At 46.4% G+C, this 22,550-nt stretch overlaps 1 long non-coding RNA gene across 1 annotated transcript in view; it reads right to left on the bottom strand.

Annotated features, from left to right (window-relative positions):
- LOC143648802 (uncharacterized) overlaps positions 1-22,550 on the bottom strand; it is a 55,810-nt gene that overhangs the window by 20,250 nt on the left and 13,010 nt on the right. Inside the window, exons 3-4 of the long non-coding RNA XR_013158820.1 lie at positions 6,479-6,572; positions 2,729-2,808 (exon numbers count right to left, since the gene is read on the bottom strand). This is a non-coding gene — a long non-coding RNA (uncharacterized LOC143648802). The remainder of the gene's footprint in view (positions 1-2,728; positions 2,809-6,478; positions 6,573-22,550) is intronic.

The raw sequence follows: 22,550 nt of genomic DNA, 5'->3' as shown, positions 1-22,550 counted from the left end.
GCCACCACTGCTCCACCTTCCGTCGCCCAGATGCCACCCCCATCTCCCATGGGCTGCACACCCCTCACCTGAGCATCCCATCACCTGTGTTCCCAGGAATGGCACTGGGAGACAGGCTCAGAAACCCAGCCACTCTGAACCCCAGCAAGGCTGGGTCCAGCCAACTCCTAGCATGCATTCACCATGCACCAGGGCACCCTAAGTCACTGCACAGCTCACTGGAGCCTCCCCACAGAGAAATGAAGCAAACAGCCAGGTGATACAATCCATGCCAACAAAGCCACACAACTGACCCACACCAGGAACATCCACAAACCCCAAGGCTTCTGACTCCTTTTGATTCTTTTTTAGTAGAATATATGCAATTGTCAAACATATTATACTTTTTTTTCTTCCTTTACTCAGAAATGCATGCTGACAGAGGGAAAACGTGTGCATGGCCACCTGCACATACGCTGCCGAGCGTCCTCCGCATGCTGTGCACATGCGACCTTCCTCCAAAGAGGAGGCCCTGGCAGGAGGTGGCCTGCAGGCCACCTGGACCCAGGGATGTGCAGGCCCTGCTCGGCCTCGCCTTATACACGGGAGCTTGTGCTTTAACAATCTTAGCAAAGCAAGGCATTCTCATCCCCCAGCCAGCCCAGCCTCCCAGCCCCAGGGCCCCAGCAGAGCTGTCCATTCAGAGCAGCCAAAGGGCCAGTGCCCGGCCAGCCCAGCAAACTGAGAACATCTAGAGGGCTGCATCCCCACTGTTTGAAGGTGATACATTTCAGCTTTGTGCTTTGTGATGCAGCCACATCTAACTGAGCTGATGCAATGAGGAAATCCATCTGGAAGAATTAACCACAGATGCCATGTGCCCCTCACCTGGTTGGCAGTGGCAGGCAACCACGGGCTGCACACTGCTGCTGCCTCTGAGTCAGGGTTCCGTTGCACATTATCATATGCATGCAGTGCCCAAGGGCACACCCATTTTACCACAACTCTCCTAGAGTCAAACTAGACCAAAATTTAAAATTGCATTTTTTCCCCAAATCGCATCTCATTTTCCTTTCTTTGTCTCTGTCCAGTGCTGTCGCAGTGCTTTGCTTCCCAGCAGCTGGGCCATGCCAGCTCAGTGCCACCCACAGCCCGCTGGCCCCACAGCAGGGCCTGCTCAGCTCCAAGGAAGGCTCAGCCAAGGACAGGGACAGAGCTGGCATAGTCGAGGGAGAGAGACAGAGCTGGCATAGTCCAAGGGGCAGGGACAGAGCTGGTGCTGTCTGGTCACAGGTAGAGGGAAGCCCAGTCTGGGTACAAGCGGCTCTCATTGGCTCCCTGGGAATGGGGACCTGTCTCCAAGCCCATCATCCTAGCATACCTGCGAGGGGCTCACTGGCCAGTACCCTGTGCCAGTCTCTGGACTGACCAGTTATGATTCTATGACAAAACCCTAAGTAGGTGACTCATCATCCTCACCTTCCAGGTGAGAAGTGGAGCTCAAGCTGCTAATAGCAGGACTGCAGTCACCCAAAGACTTGAGCAATGCCCGGGCTCAAGGCACCTGTGGGCAAAGCTCAGCTCTCCCTGCAGCCCCATGAGCCTCCTTGGAGGAAAGGGGGTGATACAAAGCAGTGGGTAGTGAAGGAGGAGTGCAAGCAGGCCCATGGGGTGTGGGAAACTGAGTGGGCCATCTTTCCCCAGGCGCAGATCCCTGATTTCTCCAGGAGAACAGAGTGGACAGGAGGAGAGGAAGCCCCTTGGACACAGGAGCATCCCTGGTACTGACCACTTGTCCTGGTCAGAGCTGGGGAGGAGGTGCCCAGCAGGAGGTCTTGCTTTCCAGGTCTCAGGCTCGAGTTAGCCTCTGTCCCTAAATCACTGGCCTCCCCATGACCGCCCACCTGGCCTAGCCCCAGCTCCTCCCCCACCAGCCTCAGAGGAGCTGAGCCACCCCCACAACCATGGCCTTGGGTGGCTGCTGCCCCTGGATTCACCCACTATAGCGTCCCCACCAAGAAGGCAGAGTGTGACTTCAGGGAATCTCCAAATCAAGCCTAGCTGTGAGCAGAGACTGAACCCCAGTGATTTCCCTTATTTTACAGTTAAAGTACATTTTCTAATCTTCTATCTTTTTATCTCCTTACTTCCTTTCCCCCAAACCTCTAAGTGTTTCTCCTCCTTTTCCAGGTCTAGCTGGACTCCTGGATCTAACCCACCCTTTTTGTTTCCACCAGTTCACCTTGATGCCTGCCTCACTTCTTATGTCACAATAAGTTCTGTGTTTCCAACTCATCAGTCCTCATGCGTGCCATCTGCAAGGTGCCCAAACAACCACTTAACATTCCACCATCCACACCAGCACCTGGGTGGTTCTTGGCACTCCTTCTTGCCATGCCAGTCCCTGGGGATGCCATGAACGGCCACAGCTGCTGTCTGAATGCAATCGGCCAGTCTCTCACTGCGGTGTCCTATAACAGCCGGCTGCTGCCATCTCCCATCCTCTCCCTCGCTGCCCGAGTTCAGCCGATCTTCCCTGAGAACGCCACTTCTGGGAAAATGCATGTTTCTCCAGGCCCTGCTGTAATGACGTGCAGACCTCCACCTCCATGCAGGTCCCAATTTCCACAGCACACGCATCCATCACTGGCCACGCCTTGCCGTGTGCCCTCTGTGCCAGGCACCTACTCTGCCAGGCATGCGGTGGTGAAGGGAAGCAGACCCGTGGAGCCACCCTACTTCTGCTTACCTGTGAGCCCGATGATGGAGGTGCTCAGCCTGTGGGGAACCCTGGAGGACACCTTCAAGGTCGTTCAGATCTGGCAGTAGCTGAGGAAAGAGCAGAGGACAGGCTGATGAAACGCTGTTGCCTTATCAGCTGCTTTAAAACTGCCTGTGCTTCTTTCAAAGGCTATGGCAGGTCAGGGAAGTTCCGGGCAGCCCCGACGGTCACTGGGCCAAAGGCATCAGCTTAGCTGCTGCGTGGGAGTGGGGAGGGGAAATGGGAGGTGAGCATGAGGTGCAGCTCACGTCTCACAGGTGTGACACTGAGCAAGGCTCATGGTGAAGGGGAAAGAAAAAAGGCACAGCTAGGACTGGGGTTTGGGGGCATTAAGAGGCCTTCTTTTCCTTTAGTCAGAAAAGTCCATTTCTATAGAAATGTGGACATCTCAGTGCATGGAGAAAAACACACCTGTAAACTGAGGTGCTGCCGTGTTGCAGGACAAACGCTTTCTTAGAAGCACAGCGGCTGGGCCACCCACCCTGGGTGACAGTCGAGCCCCTATCCCAGCCGTCCATCACTCTTGGGTCCCAGTGCTGTGGTTTCAGGATAGCCTTCCCGTGCCCACGGGCCACCTCAACCCTCACCAGCAGCCGTGTCCCTTCAAAGACTGGGCACGTGCTTTGGAGCTTTGTGCATTCTAGGACCGCCATGCCCCTGGGAGCCATGTCACCCACCTTCACCACCTGAACACCGTGTGAGGTGAGTGGGAGTGAAACCTGTAGATGGGCTGATGGGCCACCCGCTCATCAGCCCCCACAGCCCATGCAGGCCAACCCCACCAGAGACCCCAGCACACGGCATGCACCATGAGACATGGCAGCAGGACCATGCCACTTGCCCTGAAGCAGGGGTGACAGCACATGATGACTGCAAAACAGTGAGCACAAAGCACAACTTCTCTGAACAGGTTTCTGTGTCTATAAAGGGATTTCCAAAATGGGTATCTGTGGTGACGTGTTTCAGGCAACATGGAGTAGGCATACTTTGATGGATTCTTCCTATTAAGTACAATTAAACACACTGAACACCATGCATAAAGCAAACATAAGAGACCCTTAGAGGCGGCAAGAAGAAAGCACATAAGCTTGGGGCCTCAGAAGCCAACAATGGACATGGTGAAAAGTTCTCTGCCTCTTTTTCATAACTCATATATATCCCAACAGGGTACTGAAGAAGTCAAAGACTCAGAAATGCTAACAGGCAGGACAAGTAAATCTCCACCACCCCCCCAAAAAAAATGCCTGCCTCTCTTACCAGAGGGATAGGAAAAGGCCAGCCCCGCAGGCAGAAACTTTCAGATAACAGCTGCTCTACTCCAGGTAAGTAACCCAGGAAAAACAACATGGCCCCACCCTACCAGCAAGGTCAAATGCACAGCCGATGCCAGGCAGTGAAGAAGGACCAATCCAAGCCCACCCGCCAACCAAGAGAAGGAAGTAGGTAGCCAGGGCTTTTACCCAGTGGACGATAAGGAGGCCCCCCTCCCCAAGCATCAGCATGTACCAGTGCAGGGTCCTGTTTGGCCCCAGGTGGCAGTAATGAGGTCTCCTCTCTCCCCATTGGTGAGCACCAGAGGAGGCATACTGGACAGGTAGAGCTGTTCGGCTTAGCAGCAAGGGGGTCCCTGAGTGATGTCAGTGGAGGCCACAAGGGGGGGCCTGCTAACCCTGCAACCAGAGAAGTGGACTTGTAGGCCTAGGTAGGGCACAAACGCTGACCTGTCTCAGCAGCAGTAGGGATTTTCCTTTCAAGAGGTGCAGGAGGCTGAGTGGACATCTGGGTCTCCCCAAGACTCACAATAGCTAGTTGGCACAACCCTTGCTTTGGCAGCAAGCAGCAATAGTTGAAATAAGCTCCAAAGTCTCATAACATAATACCCAAACTTGCAAGTTTTCAATAGAAAATCACTAGTTATACAAAGAACAAACTTATTGAAAAAAAAACAATCAATAGCTGTTAACACCAGGATGGCAGAGATGTTAGAATTATCTGATAAAAATTTTTAAAGCAGCTATCATAAAAATGCTTTAGTGAATAATTACAATCATGCTTGAAACAAATAAAAAAATAGAAAGTCTTGACATAGAAACAGAAAATATGAAAAAGAACCACATGGAAATTTTAGAACTTAAAAATAAAAGAATACAAACCTCAATGGATTAGTTCATTATCAGAACAGAGGTGATAAAGGAAAGAACTGGTTAACTAGAAGGTAGAACAAAAGAAACTTTCCAACCTCAACAATAGACAGAAAATATACTTAAAAAATAAATAGAGCCTTAGGGACAATGGGACTATAATAAAAGATAGAACATTCCTGCCATCAGAGTCACAGAAAGATGGGAGAATGGGAGCTGGGATAAAAAGGCAGTCAAATAATATATATAAACTTGTCAGACCTGTCAAAAGACAGAAAAATAAAGAATCAAGAAGGTGAGCAAATCTGAAACAGGATAAACCCAAAGATATTCACACCAAGGCAAACACAGACAAATTTCTGAGAACTTAAGACAAAGAAAGCAGCACATTATGTACAAGGGAAAAACAATTAAAATTACCCTTTCTCATATGAAACCATGAGGTCACATTGTATTTTTCAAAGTCTGAAAAAAGAGAACTGCTAATTCAGAACACTCTATCTACTGAAAATATCCTTCAGGAAAGAGGGGTAGGTGAATAAGAAATTTTCTAACGAAAGAAAACTAAGAAAATTTGTCACCAGCAGACCTATTCTAAGATAATGAGTAAAGGAAATTTTCTAGACTAAAAGGAAATGATAAAAAATGAGCTTCTAAATATCAGAAAGGAAGAAAGAACACAGTAAGCAAATTATGGGTAACTTCAATAGACTTTCATTCTCCTTTTGAGATTTATAAAAAATATTTGACTCTTGAGGCAAAAATTATGACATTATCTGTTGTGGTTCTGATATGGTATGTAGAGGAGATGCTTAAGAAATTATGTTTTAAATGGAGAAGAATAAACAGATGTGAAAGATAAGATTTCTGCATTTCATTTGAACTGTTAAAATGGCAACATCAGCAGAATGTGTAAATTATGTATATGTACCATAATACCTAGAGCTAAAAAGGTACACAAAGAAATACATTCAATACTGTAAATAAATCAAAATGAAATTTCTAAAAGAATATTTAACCTGTAGGAAGGCAGACAAAAAAAGGAATACAAACAGAAAATAAAATGACAAACAAACCATACCATGCCAATAACTGTATTAAATGTAAATGGTCCAAATATACCAATTAAAATTCAGAGATTATTAAAGGAGTTGGAAAAATATGATCCTATAATATGCTGTCTATACAAAATTCATGGGCAGTTTGAAAGGGAAAGTATCAAAAAAGATATATAATATTAATATTATGCAAAAGAAAACTAGGGTGACTATATTAGTACCAGATTAATGCAGACTAAAGAACAAAGACAAAGCACAATGACTAGAGACAAAGAAGAACATCATATACTGATAAAAAGGTCAATACAACAAAAGGACATATAAATCATAAATGCATAAAACGAGGCAGCTATAAAACATATGAAAAAACTAATAGAAATTATTGAACTACAAAGAAAAAATACATCTAAAATTAAAGTTGAAGACTTCAACACCACTCCCTCAATTGACAGAAAATCAACAGGGTTACAGAAGAATTTAATCACACCATTAAACAACAGTATCTAATCAATACTTACAGAACCTACTCAACAGCATCAGAATGTACATTATTTTCAATGTCAATAGAACAGCATCAGAATGCTATTGGAACAGGGCCTCTCATTATGGATCCTGCAGAAATCAGAATAATAATAAGAGGATACTGCAAACAATTCTACACACATAAATTTGACAATTTTAATGAAATGGGGCCAATTTCTCAAAACAACAGACTAAAAAAGAAGAAAGAAAGAAAAAACAAACAAATTCACCATATATAAAATAGTTTGAATAGTCCTATAATGATTAAGGCAATTGATAGTTTAAAAAAAACAGGAAGAAACACCCAGTATCAAACTGTTTCACTAGAGAGTTATAACAAATACACAAAGAAGAATTAACATCAGTTTTACACAAACTCTTCCAGAAAATGGAAGAAGTAAATACTTCCTAATTCATTTTATGAAGGCTAGTAGCACACTAACACTAAACCAGACAAAGGCAGTACAAAAAAGAGCAAATTATGGACAGACATTACCCAAACATATAGATACAAAAATCCTTAACAATACGTTATCAAATAGAATTAAGAAATATGTAAAAATAATTATACACCATGACCAAGTAGAGTTTACTGTAGAGATTTAAGGCTGGTTCATTATTTGAAAACCTATCAATGTAAAGACTAAAAGAGAAAATCATCCAATCATATCATCAATATCGAAGAAGGCTTTGACAAAATTCAATGCCCACTCATACAAAAACTCTCAGAAAGGCAGGGATAGAGGGAACACTCTCATCTTGTTTAAGAGAACATTAAAAAAAAAAGAACCACAGCTCACATTATACTTAATGGTGAAGGACTGAAAGCATTCCCTGTAGGGTTGAAAAAAGGCAAGATATCTGCTCTTCTCACTCATGTTAAACAGTGCTATAAGTTCTAGCCAGTGCAATAAAGCAAGAAAAGGGAATAAAACCCATATAGATTAGAAAGAAGGGTGTTAATCATACTTATTTACAGATGATGTAATTGTGTAACTAGAAAATCACAAAAAATCTACAATTTTTTTCCTAGAATAAATGTATTCAGCAAAGTTGCAGAATAAATGCTAAATATACAAAAAAGAAGTCACATTTCTTTATACTATCAATGAATATGTGAAAATTAAAATGAATACCATTTGCAATCACTCAAAAACATGAAATATTCTGGGGTAAATCTAACAAAACATATGCTGGATTTGTATGCTGAAAATTATAAAACACTGAAGAAAGAAATCAAAGATCAAAAATTAATAGAACACATACCATAACACTGGATTTGAAGACAACATAGTAAAGATGTCAATTCTTCCCAAATTGATATAAGGGCATAATGCAATTCCCATCAAATTCATGGAAAAATTTTGGTAGATATAGATTAGTATTCTAAAATTTATATGGAAAAGTGAAGGACACAGAATACCTACAACAATTTTGATAAAGAATAATGAAGTGGGAGGAATCATTCTACCTGTGTTTAAAACTTATCATATAACCACAGTAATTAAGAGTGTATGGTATTGGTGGAGAGACAGATATGTAGATCAATGTATCTGAAAAAATAATCCAGAAATAGATCCACACAAATGCCCATATTATTTTTAATTAAACTGAAAAAGCAATTCAATTGAAGAAACAACCTTTTCAAGAAATGGTGCTAGAAGAAGTAAATATCAGGAACTAAGGGTAGAAGGTACAGTTGGAAGAACCTCAACTTAAATCTCATGACTTATAAACAACTCAAAGTAGATCAGGGACTCAAATGTAAAATGTAAATCTATAAACTTCAGAAAAAAAAACAGGGAACATCTTCAAAACACAGAGCTAAGCAAAGGTGAGCAGTTTTGACACCAGAAGCATAACCCATAACATAAAAAGTGATAAATTAGACTTCATTAAATTTAAATATCTTGCCTTGAAAAAAAAATCTGTTAAAAGGATTATAAAACAAATAACATCTAGGAGAAAATATTTGCAAACCACATATCTGACAAATGACTAATACACAGAATATATAAATAATTCTTATTTCTCAACAACAAGCCAAACAAAACAATTAGAAAATGGGCAAAAGACATGAAAAAACATTTCACCACAAAAGGACATACAGAGGGCAAATGAGCACAAAGAAGTTCAACATCATTAGAGATTAGGGAAATGCAGATATTTGGAAACACTAAGAGCTGAGAGAGCTGAGAGAGCTGACAGGAGCTAGACAGGGACTGGAGCCCAGCAGACATCACCATGTGACTTCCCATGAGATGCTAAGAAGCCAGAACCCAGAGCTGTGTTCCAGAGATGCTAAGCAGAGGCCCATAGCACCTAGAGGGGAAACCACTGGCATCAGAAGCACAAAGCAGTGGAACCGGGAACAATGACCAGCAGACGCCAGCCATGTGCCTTCCCATGTGACAGACACTGGCCTTCCTTGAGTCAAGGGCTCTTTCTCAACATGCCTTAGCTGGGACATTTTTATGGCCTTAAACAGTAAGCTAGTAATTTAATAAATTCCCTTTTTAAAAACCATTCCATTTCTGGTATAGTGTATTCAGGCAGCTTTAGCAAACCAAAACAGCAGCATTATATGCTATAGCTTCAAATGGGAATAATCCAGATGTCTTTATTGAATGAATAAACAAACCATGGTACATCTATAACGTGGAATACAACTCAACAATAAAAAAGAGCAGACTACGGATACATGTGATACTCTGTATCAGTCCATGGAGAATTACAGTGTGCTGAAGAAGCCAATTCCAAAAGGTTAAGTAATGGATCTGTTTATGAAACATGCCTGAAATGATAAAATTTTAGTACACATTTATGGTTGCCAGGGGTGAGGAGAGGGCAGTGGAGGAAGGGGTGGTGATTATAAGAGCCATGAGGGGAACTTGTGGTGGTGGAACTGGTCTCCATCATAACTGCACCCGTGTCCCATCACGGTTGTGACATCACACTACAGTTTTGCCAGACGTATCACTGTGGGAAAAGGGTAAAGTATACAAGGGACCTTTCTGTATTATTTCTTATAACTGCATGTGAATCTACAATTAACTCAAAGTGCAAGTTAAATGAAAATGAAAGACCCCTGCCCTGTTGTTCAGCAGGAAAACCACAGTGACCAGGCACCTCTGAAATGAAGAGAGTTGACACCAGCTGGAGGAAAAGGGCCAGGTAAGTGACACAAGTTTTAGAAAAATTGTGAGCATCCCATAAGGTACCTCTTATTTCTACAATTGTGATTGAAATATGGGTACAGAAGCAGTTCGTTACCATTGGGAAATCCAAAGTGGAAGTCCCCACCCTGTCGACAGGTGGCAGCTGCTACACAGCAATAGGCAATTAACCACGTTCTCTGCGTTATTGCCAGAATGTCTTGGTTTTTCAGAGGAAGAAGGTATACAAGCTTTTAATGAAAAATCTTTGTAATGTAAACTATTGGGTCACAAATCAATGACAGCGAAAACAGCAACAACAGCAGCAGAACAAACAGCACCAGCAAACATGGCAAAACATTAAACCATAAAGCACTGCATCTACAAAATAAAACACATTTGCAGGCTGAACCCCACGAACCAGTAACTGGCAAACTCTCACTTGAACAAATGCAAGATGCTAATTTTTTGTTTCCTACTTTATCTTTAAGCAAGAGCACACTCTTTATTAGGTTATTAAATAAAATAAAGGTCTGTGCATTTCAGTAATTTCGTTATCAAGGGAAGAAGGCATGAGGCCTCCAGGCCACCAGCTGTAACACTGTAATGACTCTTCTCTGAACATGAAAATGCCAGGGACCATGCGTCGCTTTCCTAGCAAACTGTACATGGAAGAACTACAATTACACTCACAATTCATTCAGTATCTTTGTGGCAGAACCTTTTCTAGGAACTGCCATGTGTACAGTCTTCTTTGATGCTCCCTAAATCCTTGTGATTGAACGCAGCAGCTTAAGTGTGAGCTGAGGGAGTATTTGGGTCATGGAAAAGATCAAATCACTTACCAAAGGCCACAGAGCTAGGAAAGGGCAACCAGGATTCTAACTCCATAAACAAATCTATGTTGTTTTTCCTGATACTTCTCATCGTGCTGCCATAAATGAGACCCCATTTATAACCAATTCCAAATCCTAGCTCCTTCAAAGTACTTGATGCTACTGAATCTTCCCTCAAGGCATCAGCCATCCTCTTGAACTCCAGATGCTGTATAGGTATATTTTGAAAGGAAACTAGTTTTGATTAAGTTGAACCAAAGGCAAAATAAAGACTTTTTTCAGACCAATGAGAGCTAAGACAATGTATTTCCAGCAGTCCTGCATGACAAGAAATATTAAGGGAAGATCTTCAGACAGGAAAATTATTCCAGATGGAAATCCATTCTACCCAAAAAAAGAACATCAATATTAAATATACTTTTATAATTTTAAACTCTCAAAAAAACTGACCATTTGAGGCAAAAGTAATATTATTATATTAAAACATAGATGTAGAAGAAAAATGTATGGCAGCCACAGCACAAAGGAAGGGAGGGTGGAAATGAAGTGCAGTGTTGAAAATTTCTCATATGTGAAGTGGTTTGATGTTATTAGAACATGCACTGTGATAAGTTAAAGGTGTATATTGTAAACCCTAGTACAACCACTAGAGACAAAGGAAAACAAACAAAAATAAATTATACTAAGTCAATAGTAAGATAAAATGAAATTTAAAAAACTGAGTTAATTCAAAAAGGCACAAAAATGTGGGAAAGGGGAACAAGGCAAAAAAAAGAACAAATATAAAACAAACAACGAAATAGGAGATTTATACTTAACCATATTAAAAATCAAGTCAAATATAAACACTCCAGTTTTGAGGCAGGAATCATCAGATGGGCTGTAAAAGCAGGACCCAAGTATATGCCACCAGAGGTGGGGGTGGGGGGAGCTGACTTTAAACATGAAGTCACAGCTGCAGTAAAAAATTGAGGATGTACAGTCTTCCGTGGGTCCCTGGTGCCTCAGCCATACAGCAAAACTCAGTTTAAATGCCAATTATCCCACAATATATTCCATATCCAAATATCCAGATCTCTCCACTGCCACTGCTGGTATGAGATACCATATGTGAACTGGAAACCTCTCCTGCTCCCAGAACCTTTCCACCTTTTTTCCCATCCAACATTTAAGCTGCCCTCTCCCTCTACCCCAACTAGCCCCACCTACCCCCACCCTTGTCTGTGTCAGTGTTGGACTCACTGCATACCAGGGCTGGGGTGCCATGACTGCGCAATGACTGGTTTAAGGCTTTCAGTGACCCCTGATGAGCATTACTATGACATCATTTTACAAACGAGAGCATTTGAGGCATGAAGTAGATAACTTTCCTGGTTAAGGTGAAGAGCAGAATTCAAGCCCAGAGAGTCCAATGTCCAACCCGAATGCTTGTTTCTTCCTTAGCTGGGACTTTGTGTGGCTCCTTGCATAGGCTGTAGGCCTCCAGGTCAGGGCCTGGACTACCAGGCACCTTGTCCCTCACTGGCCATCTGGGGCTGGATGCACCCCTGAGATTATTAACCCCTTCAGTCATGAGGAAATGCATCCCAGCAAGGTGAAGGCACATGGCCAGGACTAGCGATGGCAGGCTGAGTCCTAGGTGCTTAATAAATATTCGACCAATGAAATTGCTTTTAAATTGAGTATCTACAGAAACCCAAAATCAAGTTACTTCACTGCTAAGTGGTGCATCTCCTGCCATCGTGTGTCGATTGTGGCTACCTCCTGTTCTTCAACTTTAAGATGGCAGTTTAAAATGGGCCAGGATGGTAGTTTTCATACCAAAGAAATTGGCAAATGCTACAAATCTTTTTGTGCTTTGTTTTTTGGGGAAAGCCAATTTTTAAATGTCTCCCAGCATTCCACTGATCCCTCTCCTCCCAATTATGTCCAACACTCCATTATTTTATCCAAAGGAAATCTGAAATCCAGCCAAGTAAATACACGGGCAGACCGAAATGGTTCTAGGAAAAATCACAGCTGGGTGGGCCTAGAATTACACGGTGAAGCCTTCAGGAATAATGTATTTTAATGCTCAGAGATACCTCACTGAATAAGCTACACTCATTAGGCTATTGGGGTAATTTGACCATGAGCTAGAAGGAAGACTGAACTTCAGACAACTGCATGTCCCTTGTACCACAGATTTGAGGTGTGAACAAGCCTGCTACAAGGCTGTCACCCACCTTCCCCTCTACTCGTCACATTAAAAACAAAACAAAACCACAGCAGCAGCAACAAAGATGCTTTCTGTGGAAACTTCAGAGTACTGGAATTTGTGGAACTTCCCTTTTGTCAACTGCAAATGAGATGATTCCAGTTACCTTCCGAGGTTGACATGGAAATCAAAATCAATGGTCAGAATAGAGGGAAACTGGGCCTCAGTAAATGATGGACATTGATCACGCTGTTGCTTTCCTTGCATGTGGACCCCAGTCTGCTCCCAAGCGAGCTTCTCCAGGCGTGTGAGCAGGATGGTGAACCAGCAACTCAACTCACTGTTATGAAGCCCGTGAGCTGGCCGCACAGCTGGAGAACTGCTAGTGCCTCCCCCAGCCCTGCACACCCCCTGTGCCAGACCCCAGCTCCTGCCTGAGGGCTTTCCCAGGCCGGGGCCACATGCCCGGGAGTGGCCATCTGTCCATGCTGCTCTCACATCCTGCTGCCATCCCAGGGGAGCCGATGAAAAGACAGCCCTTCCAGAGAGCCAGTGGGAACAGGGTGTCTGCAGCATGCCTGGCTCACATGGAGGCCGACAGGTGACTATTCTCGCCCTTTGGTATGAGGTCACATCTGATTTTCTTTGCATCTCTGCAGCTTGATTAAATGAGGTTGGTGAAAAGTAGGCCTTCCAGTGACCTGCACAGCTTGAGATGACATGAGTAATTTAAAGTCCCAGACCAGAAAATCTGGCATGCAATACCACACTGTGACAGGGGCTTCTGCGGGGACAATCCTGGTAATTGGCAGGACAAGAGTCAGCAACCAGTTTTGAGCAGTCAGAGGGTGGGATGGGGTTAGGGAGGTACACAGCTCACAGTTCTTGAGCACAGGGAATTAAGGATGAAGCAAAGAAATAGCCTTAGGGCTCTGGCTTTCCCTGCAGACAGACAAGGTGTTTGGTACTGGGTTAGCTCCCGACTGGCCGTGTGTGCCTTGAGCAATCCGTTCTGCCTCTCTGAGCCTCAGCTTCCTTTTCTTAAAAGTGAAAAGTGGGGTTATTATAGGAGAAAATGAAGCAACACATGTAAAGCAGTTGGCATAGTGCACAAGACACTGTAAGTCCCAATTACTATTAAAACATAATTGTAATACTTGTAGTTACGACACAAAGATTTTCCTGGTGGTAAGAGATATAATGAGGGGAGGGTACTCCCCAAGGCCACAGGACTAAATTGCAGAGTCCAGGCTAGAACCCAGGATTGCTAATTTTGGCCCATTGTCTAAATCATTACATCATAATTTAATTTTCAGACATATCTTGATATTAAGTAATCAGAATAGGCCTTCTACAAATAGGTGGATACACCACCTCATGGCTGCTTTCTGATTCTCTGTAAATGCCAGCAATAATAACCACAGTATTATGGTAAAATAAAGGAAACCACTGGCCCCTTCATGGCTCTTGAGAACGGGCATGAAGTGGCCATGGCACACTCTCCCTGGGTGAAGTCCTAAAAGGTGACAGTTATGGTCTCAGTCTTCCTATGAGGGACCTGAAGTTCAGGAGAAAAAGTATCTTTCTCACAGAATTACCACTCATAAGTAGAACTGGGATGCAAGGTCATGGCTAGGAAACTCCAAGCATGGAAAAATCTCTCTAGAATTGGGGTGACCTCACACACCAGTTGAAGTGTAACAGGGTACAGTGTACCCCTTCAGGGGTACAAAGAGCACAAACCTGAAAAAATGCACCAGAAACATAAAGTGGAAAAAGCCATTACAAAGTCTGCGCCACACCCTACATAACCCTGCTGCATAGCATAGTCACAAGGGAACTGACCCATGCTGGTGGACAGCATGGAGACAGGGCGGCGGACCCAGAGAAAATCCAGGACTAAGAGCTGGGAACTAGACTCACCTAATGCAGAACCTACCACCAGACCTGGCCGATGGTGGAGCCGGCCCCTCGAAAGCCATGGGCTCTCCATCTCTAGAGGCATGAGGGCAGGAGGAAACACGCAGCATGAAATGGCATGTGGCCTTTTCCCAGCCACTCTACATTCTTTACAGCTGCTGCCAGGCAGCGAGCCAAGGTAAAAGACGCTCCTTGTCACAGCTTCTCACCCACAAGCAGACATCAGAGGGGCCTTGAGGTTCCCCAACTCTAGGTCTCCCTAGCTAACCCCGGCCCAGCTGTGCTCTGTCTGCAGCCATGGAGGAAATACCAGGTGCTGTAGGAATGTCCAGCTTCCACCCTGCGGTACACATTCCAGGACTGGGCTGGGGCAGCCTCCCCCAACAGACTGTCACATCTCATCCTGTGTCCAGAGAGTAAGAACTGTCACCTTTGCCGCACCTCTGGCTCATGACAGAGCCCAAACTGCTGCCCTCCATCCCAAACCACTCCAGGTGTTCTCCAGAGCTGTTGTTCTTCAAACGGCCAGTCCCCCAGACCCCTGCATGTCAGAGGAGAGAAGCCCTGCCCTCCCAAGGTCCTGGCTCTTGAAGCCCTTGGCAGCAGGGCTGCCTTGCTGCCCTCTCTTAGCCACAACACCATGGGGCTAAAGGTGGGGTAATGTCCCTTGCTCCCCCACTCCCACTTCCAGACAGTTGGTCTCTGGGGCTTGGGCCATTTAGCTCCCCCATGCCATCCTTTCACCACTGCCCACTGACCCCTCCCCAGCAGGCTCGTCCCCATCTGCCCCTCTGGCCCAGACATCGCCATTATCTACTCGTGCAACCCATCCAGATGCGACCAGATCTCGGAGTCACCGACTCTGGGCTCCTCTCCCCTCTGCATCTCCTGAATCTCTGTGATGTCACACATGGGCCACAACCACCTGCAACCCTGAATCACATCTTCTCACTTCCACTCCCCCCCCCATGGCCCCCTCACCCTTCGGGGGCTTGTCCAATCAGCCACCCTTTGCCATCATCACAGTCTCTATCCACAAGACGCCCCTGCCCCCTGAATGAGGGCAGGGAGAGGAAGGTGGCCTGTTTGCTTCACTTTGGGCAGAAAGGGGGTGTTTCCCGCTGACAGTCAGGGTCCAGCAAAGCCAACTGAACCAGGTCTTCCCACTTCATTCTCTCAATTTATTCATCATATCCCTATCAGGTTCTCTTTCCATCCTAGTGCTGAGATTCATCAGTGAAAAGAACAGAAAAAACACAATTCCTGCCCTTGTGCCACATATACTCTCATGGAGGGAACAGACTAATAAAAACAGGACAGTGAGCCAATTAAATATTACGCTGGAAAGTGATGAGTGAAGGAGATTCTGAATCGGAAAGTTGTGCTTGTGAAGTATGGTTCCAGATGGTTCTGGAAGGGGATGTGAGTCTAAAGGAGGGAGAGGCGTGCCATGCACATACTCCGGGGGGGGAGTGCTCAGGGGAAGGGGTGGGCTCTCAGGCCCTGAGGGGCCACATTGCAGGCACAAGCAGGTGTCCAGCTGTGGCTGAGGAAGGTAATGGGGGACGAGGTCAGTGGAGCTGGCCTTGCCAGCTACCCCGAGGACGTGGGCTTCTGCTGGAGTGCAGTGGGGAAGGATTTGAGCAGAGAAGTGACACTGCCCGGCTCAGGTTCTTAAAGGACCCTCAGGTGCTGTATTGCTAACAGACAGAAGCAGAGGAAGCAGGGATGGAAGCAGCAAGTCCAGCAAGGGGCAGGGACAGACAGGCAGGCAGCTGGGATGGCAGTGAAGATGATGGCTGGAGTTGTGACACCTTGGGAACACATGCCAAGAGCATCACTGAAGGATAAGAAGCTGGATCTGGAAGCAGGAGAAGTGCTAAGAATGATTCTGAGGTCCAGCCTGTGTGGCTGCCTGAATTCTCAGTGGCAGGTTGCCTAATGCATCTCAGCTTAAAGGCCAGGCCTCATCTGGCACCAGCTCACCCTGCTGGCAGAGACTCACCAGCCTTATCTTCTTTCCTGGGAGAAACCACTGCAGTCCCGGGGCCTCACATCTGCCCTTCTGCCTCTCTCCCCCCATTTGACTGGGTGACCTTTTGATTAACCTTTGGCATCCTCTTGAATGTCACTTCTCAAGCCCACAGTTTAAATTAGGTGTCTCCGGTCACACATTCCGTGGCCACCTGTGACATACTAACACTTATTTCAAGTGGAGCTGTCTAATTAGGGACAGGGTTTGCTCTGATGAGCATCTCTCCCACTCAACAATATTACACGTGAGCAGAGGCTGTTCTGCTTGGGTCCCAGTGTGAACGCAGCACTGAGCTTGGCTCCAGAGATGCTCCTAAACACTTCTGAAGTTGAGTAAGGGGCTGAGGAGGGTTAAAACACCCCAACCCAAACCACCCAGTTGGCTGCAAGCTTTGAGCCTCCCTCCGTGTGTGCCCTGCTGTGAAGCCCAGTGGCCTCTGCCCAGAAGCGGCCATGTCCTGGGTGCCCCTCCCCCACGCCACACTGCTCCTGTGGCCCCAAGGCTGAACCCCTCCCCACCCTGCCTGAGACTGATGCTCACTCTCACCCTTTCCACCCAGAGTGCGTTTCCCTCCTCGGTAGGACACCGGCGAGCTGACGTTTCCCACTTGCGCACAGCCAGCCTCCAGCCGACGCTGGCCACCCACCTGCTGACTGGTCGGCCCTGCACCTGCCACAAGGGGGGCGACGATGGGCTGGATGTAAGGCTGAGTCCCTTGCTAGGTCTCCCCATGCCCCACCCACCTGGTAAAAGAGCACGTGGAGCTGAGTCCTGGAGAAGCCGATGGCCCGAGCCTCTCCCACCTTCCACCAGAACCTCTGCAGTGGAAGGTCCATTTAGCATCACCAGTCATCATGTTGCTGTGACCAAGAACCCAGAAGGGCTCCATATTTATCCATCTGGGAAAAGAGCGAGACTGCCTCAGAGAGCTTCCACACCGCCCTCAGTTGCCTTGGCAGCCTTGCTTTCCCCATCCTGGAAAGCGGTGTGGATAGGACTGGCCTCGGTTTCAGTGAAGATTAAATGAGGCACCCAAGCAGCTCCCAGTGGCCCACAGTGGTGCACAGCAAGAGCTCACAGGTGCTCACTGCAGTCACGGGTCCAAAAATATGACTGTTTCCAGCACGAGCTGGTAGCAGTTCAAGGGAAGGTCTCATCTTGGCCACCCTAGCTCTCTCACATTCCACAACCTGACTCCTCATTACTGTCCACCGCTTATGCGTTAACACACAAATGACTCCCCACTGGAGTCTCACCATCACTGGGTCCTCATGAGCCACAGAGTGGGCTGAACAAAGAGGAGCTCAGAGCTCAGGGTCTCAGGTCACAAACCATCTCTTCCTGTGGCACCGACGAGCCATAAGCCCTAATTGCATTGTTTCAAAGAGAGAGAACACGAGACGGCAGCTCATGCAGGGGCACCACCAGAAGAGGCCACGTCATCTCTGCATGAGTTTAGTGCCCTGGAAGATGGTGGAAGAGAGCAGGTAAGAGCGAGCCCAGGCAGGGACTCTCCCTGCACACAGAGAGCCGCTGCTCTCACCATTAGTAGCCCTTTTGCAGTCCCTGAGGAGATGAGTTTCCAGGTTGATAGTGGGTCCTCAGGACCACCACACACTCACCCCAGGCGCACATGTTGGGGGAAGCACAGACCCCAAGAAGGAGCCTGGAGTTGTCATGAGTGGAGCTGGCCTCCAATTCCCCCTCACAACGGGCCCAGCCCTGCCGGGTCAGCTGCATCACCACAGGTAACACCCCAGCCATGGTGAATGCCCCCACTGCCCATAGTGACTGCTCCCCCTGCCCACGGTGAACACTCCCCCTGCCTACGGTGAGCACTCCCCCTGCCCATGGTGAGTGCTCACCCTTCCCACCAAACAGTGGGGCAGCCACACCCAGACTTCGTGGCACTGTTTCAAGGCTTAACTGAGAGAATAAAGGCTGAGCTGGGTGTGGATCTCCCAGCACGTGTCGGGTGGAGGAATAAGACCCTCTGTGGCTGCTCGTGGTTTTCCCATCTGCACTGACACTTTGGTGCTCCCCACACAGCCTCAGAGGTCACCCCACTGCACCAGTGACTGGCCAGCCCAACGTGTCAGTCTTCTCCTCCCTAACAGTCAGTCTGAGGACAGGAGTTAAAGCTTTAAGAAGAAGGATGTGTGAAGACCACTGATCTTCTGGATACCAGCAGACAGGTCCTGACTCCCTGCCATATCCTCTGGTGTCAGGGGCTCATGATGCCTAGGGAGGCACTGTCCTTGAACCCAACTCCACTCTCCAGCATCCTGCAGAAGTGAAGTGCTTCACCTCTACCTTCCTTCCACTCCAGGGCTTGGCTCTGGCCTTCAGAGAAATTATGAACATGATTAATTGGTTTTCCTGGGAGCTATTATTGATCGCAAAATGGGGATCAACCATTTCCAATTCATTCAACTTCCTGTTCCAGGAGGATGCTGGGGTAAAGGTGTGCAGCACACTCAGGTGTGTCAATGCACATCAGGTGTCCTGGGCTGACACACTGAAGGGACTGCAGACGGCCAGAAGGCAGGGTGCCAGCTGAGGTGCTCAAGCTGCTCTGCCACTCACAAGCCCACTCTGGACTAATGTTCCTTGTGAAATGAAAGAAATCAAAGGAAAGGGGGAAAAGGAATGTGAAATGGGGTCTCTGAGCTTCCTCACTTCTTGACTCCCCAGGAAGACTCAAGTTGTGAGGGGTGGGGACCCGGGTGAGGTTGAAGGGAGGAAGCAGGGCTTCCGGGAAAGGGGGTTGGGCTGGGAAGGGGGCAGAGCTGGAACAGAAGCCTCACTCCTTCAAGACTAGCCCGTGGGGCTGCTGGGGAGTAAATTCTTTTTCTCTGTGTTGAAGACTATTTGCTCAAGTGCAAAACGGGAAAGATAACAACTTCATCACCAGGATTATCAAATAAAATGAAGTAGATAAAATTATGCGCATAATCTCCAGGATACAGCAGGGACTAAGGGCAAGCCAATTCCTTCTTTCTTTTTCTTTATTTTTTTTCTTTTCTAATTTTTATTCTGCAACATTTGTCATAGGTCTGACCGCATATTACCTATTAGATACACCATGATGGGAAGAAGAATGAATGAATGAGTGAATACATGAATGCATGAATGGGAGAATGTGTGCACACATGGATGGAGGGATGGAGAAATTAGTAGCTTTGTGCTCCTGCAGACATCCCTTTTTGCAGGCTAAGCAAAGTAGAGGAGCAATTTAAAGCATGTACTAGACTCTAAGCTCTGCAGTGAGACACACACAGGCCTGAACTCTGGCTCAGCCATTCACCAACAGTGGTACTTCCCTTGACAGAACATGGCCATGATGATGGCAATGAAGAAACATAACCAGACAGCCAAAATGTACCAACAGCAGTTTGTGCGCTTACACACATACACACATTCACTTATCCTTCACACAACCTTACAAGGGGGTGATCATTAACTGTGCTTTTCAGATGAGGAAACTGAGGCACAGAGAGGTGAAGTAATCAGTCCATGACCACTCTGCTCCAAGGCCTTGGGACCAGGATTCAAGCTTGAGCACTCTGGCTTCACAGCCCAAATGCCAGCCCTGCACAAACCTCTCTGAATGTCCTGTATCATGAACTAAAACACCCCATAAAAAGTGCTTAGTCTCAATCGATACCAAAAAACGTCATTCCCCTCCCTTCGCCCAAGTCAACACATATTTCCTTTTTACACAAGGGAAGGCTGCTGGCAAACACGGACACAAAGCAGTCTACCCTCTAGTCAAATCCAACTTAGCACAGGTTGGCCAATCAACCCTGTGCCAGTGTGAATCTGTTGTGCACCCAGGAAAGCCATGTTCTTTAATCTTCATTCAATGCTGTTGTGTGGGACCCTTGATTAGGGGGTTTCCATGGAGATGTGTATCCATCCATCCAAGGGAGGGTTGCCTCCTGGAGCTCTTACTGGGAAACCACTTGGGAAGAGCAGACAGAAGTGACAGGGCCAACATGAGACCCTGAGGTTTGGAGATGTGTAAGGAAAATGTCCCCGGGGAAGCTGTAAGCTGGTAAGTTTTGACATAAGTATACATCCATGAAATCCTCACCACAGTCAAGACACAAACACTGGAATTACCCTCAAAAGCTGTGGCCTCTTGCCAAGATTTTGTAGATTTACACTAAGTCTTAAAGTCACAAGGAGACAAGCCTGGCCCTGGCATCGTGTGAGTGAGGAAGTCTTCTCCGCCGAAGGGGAAAGAGAAATGAGACAAAATAAGGTGTCAGTGGCTGACAGATTTCAAACAGAGCTGAGAGGTCATTCTGGAGGTTAGTCTTATGCCATATGTAGATATCTCCTTCAGTTCTTGGTGAGTTGGACTGGATAGGGGACAACACCTGAACTGTAATCCAATAGCCTTGATGCTTGAAGATGACTGAACCACTACAGAGTTTTTAAGGTGTGATCCTGTGATTGTGAAAACCTTGTGGCTGATGCTTCCTTTATCCAGTGCATGGACAGATGTGCAAGAAATAAAAAGACAAAACTTAAATAAACAGTGAGGGGATGGAGGGGATGGGATTTTGGGTGTTCTTTTTCACTTTTACTTTGTTCTTGTTTTTATTTTTTGGAGTAATGAAAATGTTCAAATATCTATTGTGATGACAAATGCACAGCTATATGATGAAACTGGACCACTGATTCTACAATTCAGATGATTATATGGTATGTGAATATATATTTCAACAAAAGTGCATTAAAAATAAAAAAAATAACAACAACAGACAGGGTCACTTTGCCTTAAATATTGAGAATCACACACAGTCCTCTGACAGGCAGTTTTCCCGGTGTGCTCAGCAAGGTCAGGTGGAGAGAAGGGACAGGTACCCATCTGTCTTCCCCTCCCTGTCTCCTTCTTCTGGCTGTACACACTTGAGTCTAAAGAGGCATCTTGGGGAGGGCAGGAAGAAACCCCAGTTCAGCTCCATGCCCATGTCTACACCTTATTGCTGAATTTGTCTTCTCAATACCCTGAACTAGGAGAGGATCAGCCAGTTTCCCAGCTGTTAGTAACAGGCATTGTTTCATTCCTTCACTGTTCTATAGCTCCTCAAGTCATGGGAAGGGAGAGATCAATTTTGGGTCTGATCTGCACACAGTCCTAACTCCCATCTTCCATAAGGCATTCAACAGTGTGTCCTCGATGCAGCAAGAAGCCACAGTGCTCAGGAAATGTCTCCTTAGCCCTCATCACCAGCTCAGGTGTAAGGAATCCCACTCTACAAATGTGAGTTGAATGTGTGCCAACTACAGCCCAGGCACTGTCTCTCCCTTCTGCAATCCCTTGTCCACAGCTCAAATGCTGCTTGACCCCAAATCTGATTTACGCATTGCTCTGCTGCCTAACCCACCAATGCCACCCTCCAACCTCCAGCCCATCCCTAAAAGGAGAAGTCTAGGGCCTTGGTGCTCCGTACACTCTTCCACCTTCCCCAGGACGCCATGCCCACCCCCGCTCCTGGCAGCATCAGCTCTGTGGGCATGCAGTGCCCTTTAGCTCTGGCAGCTTCCCTGCACAGTGCATGCATTTTAAATGCCAGCTCTCCTCTGCACACGCTGAGATCTGCCTCTGAGGCTGGATCACTCCACACTCACTTCCCGGGATGTGGCCTCTGGCTCATCACTCACATCTCACAGAGGCCACCCTTTTCACCCTGGTGCCTTCAATCTCTCTGTAATGTCTGGGCTCAGGAACATCTCTTGCTCAGCTGTCACTTCTCTCGGCCTCTGTGATTTCTTCTCCCTCATTGATGCTCCTTGTATCTCCCAGTAGCCCTAGCTCAGACTCCTGCACATTCCTTAACTTCCTTCTTCCAGATGCTGAAGAAGTGAAGGAATAAGGGAAGCCTGAGATGCACAGACACAGTGCTCTGTAGT

The sequence above is a fragment of the Tamandua tetradactyla genome, chromosome 10 (assembly GCF_023851605.1).
Source record: "Tamandua tetradactyla isolate mTamTet1 chromosome 10, mTamTet1.pri, whole genome shotgun sequence".
Taxonomy (NCBI): Eukaryota; Metazoa; Chordata; class Mammalia; order Pilosa; family Myrmecophagidae; genus Tamandua; species Tamandua tetradactyla.
This window is presented reverse-complemented; position numbering and strand designations above follow the sequence as displayed.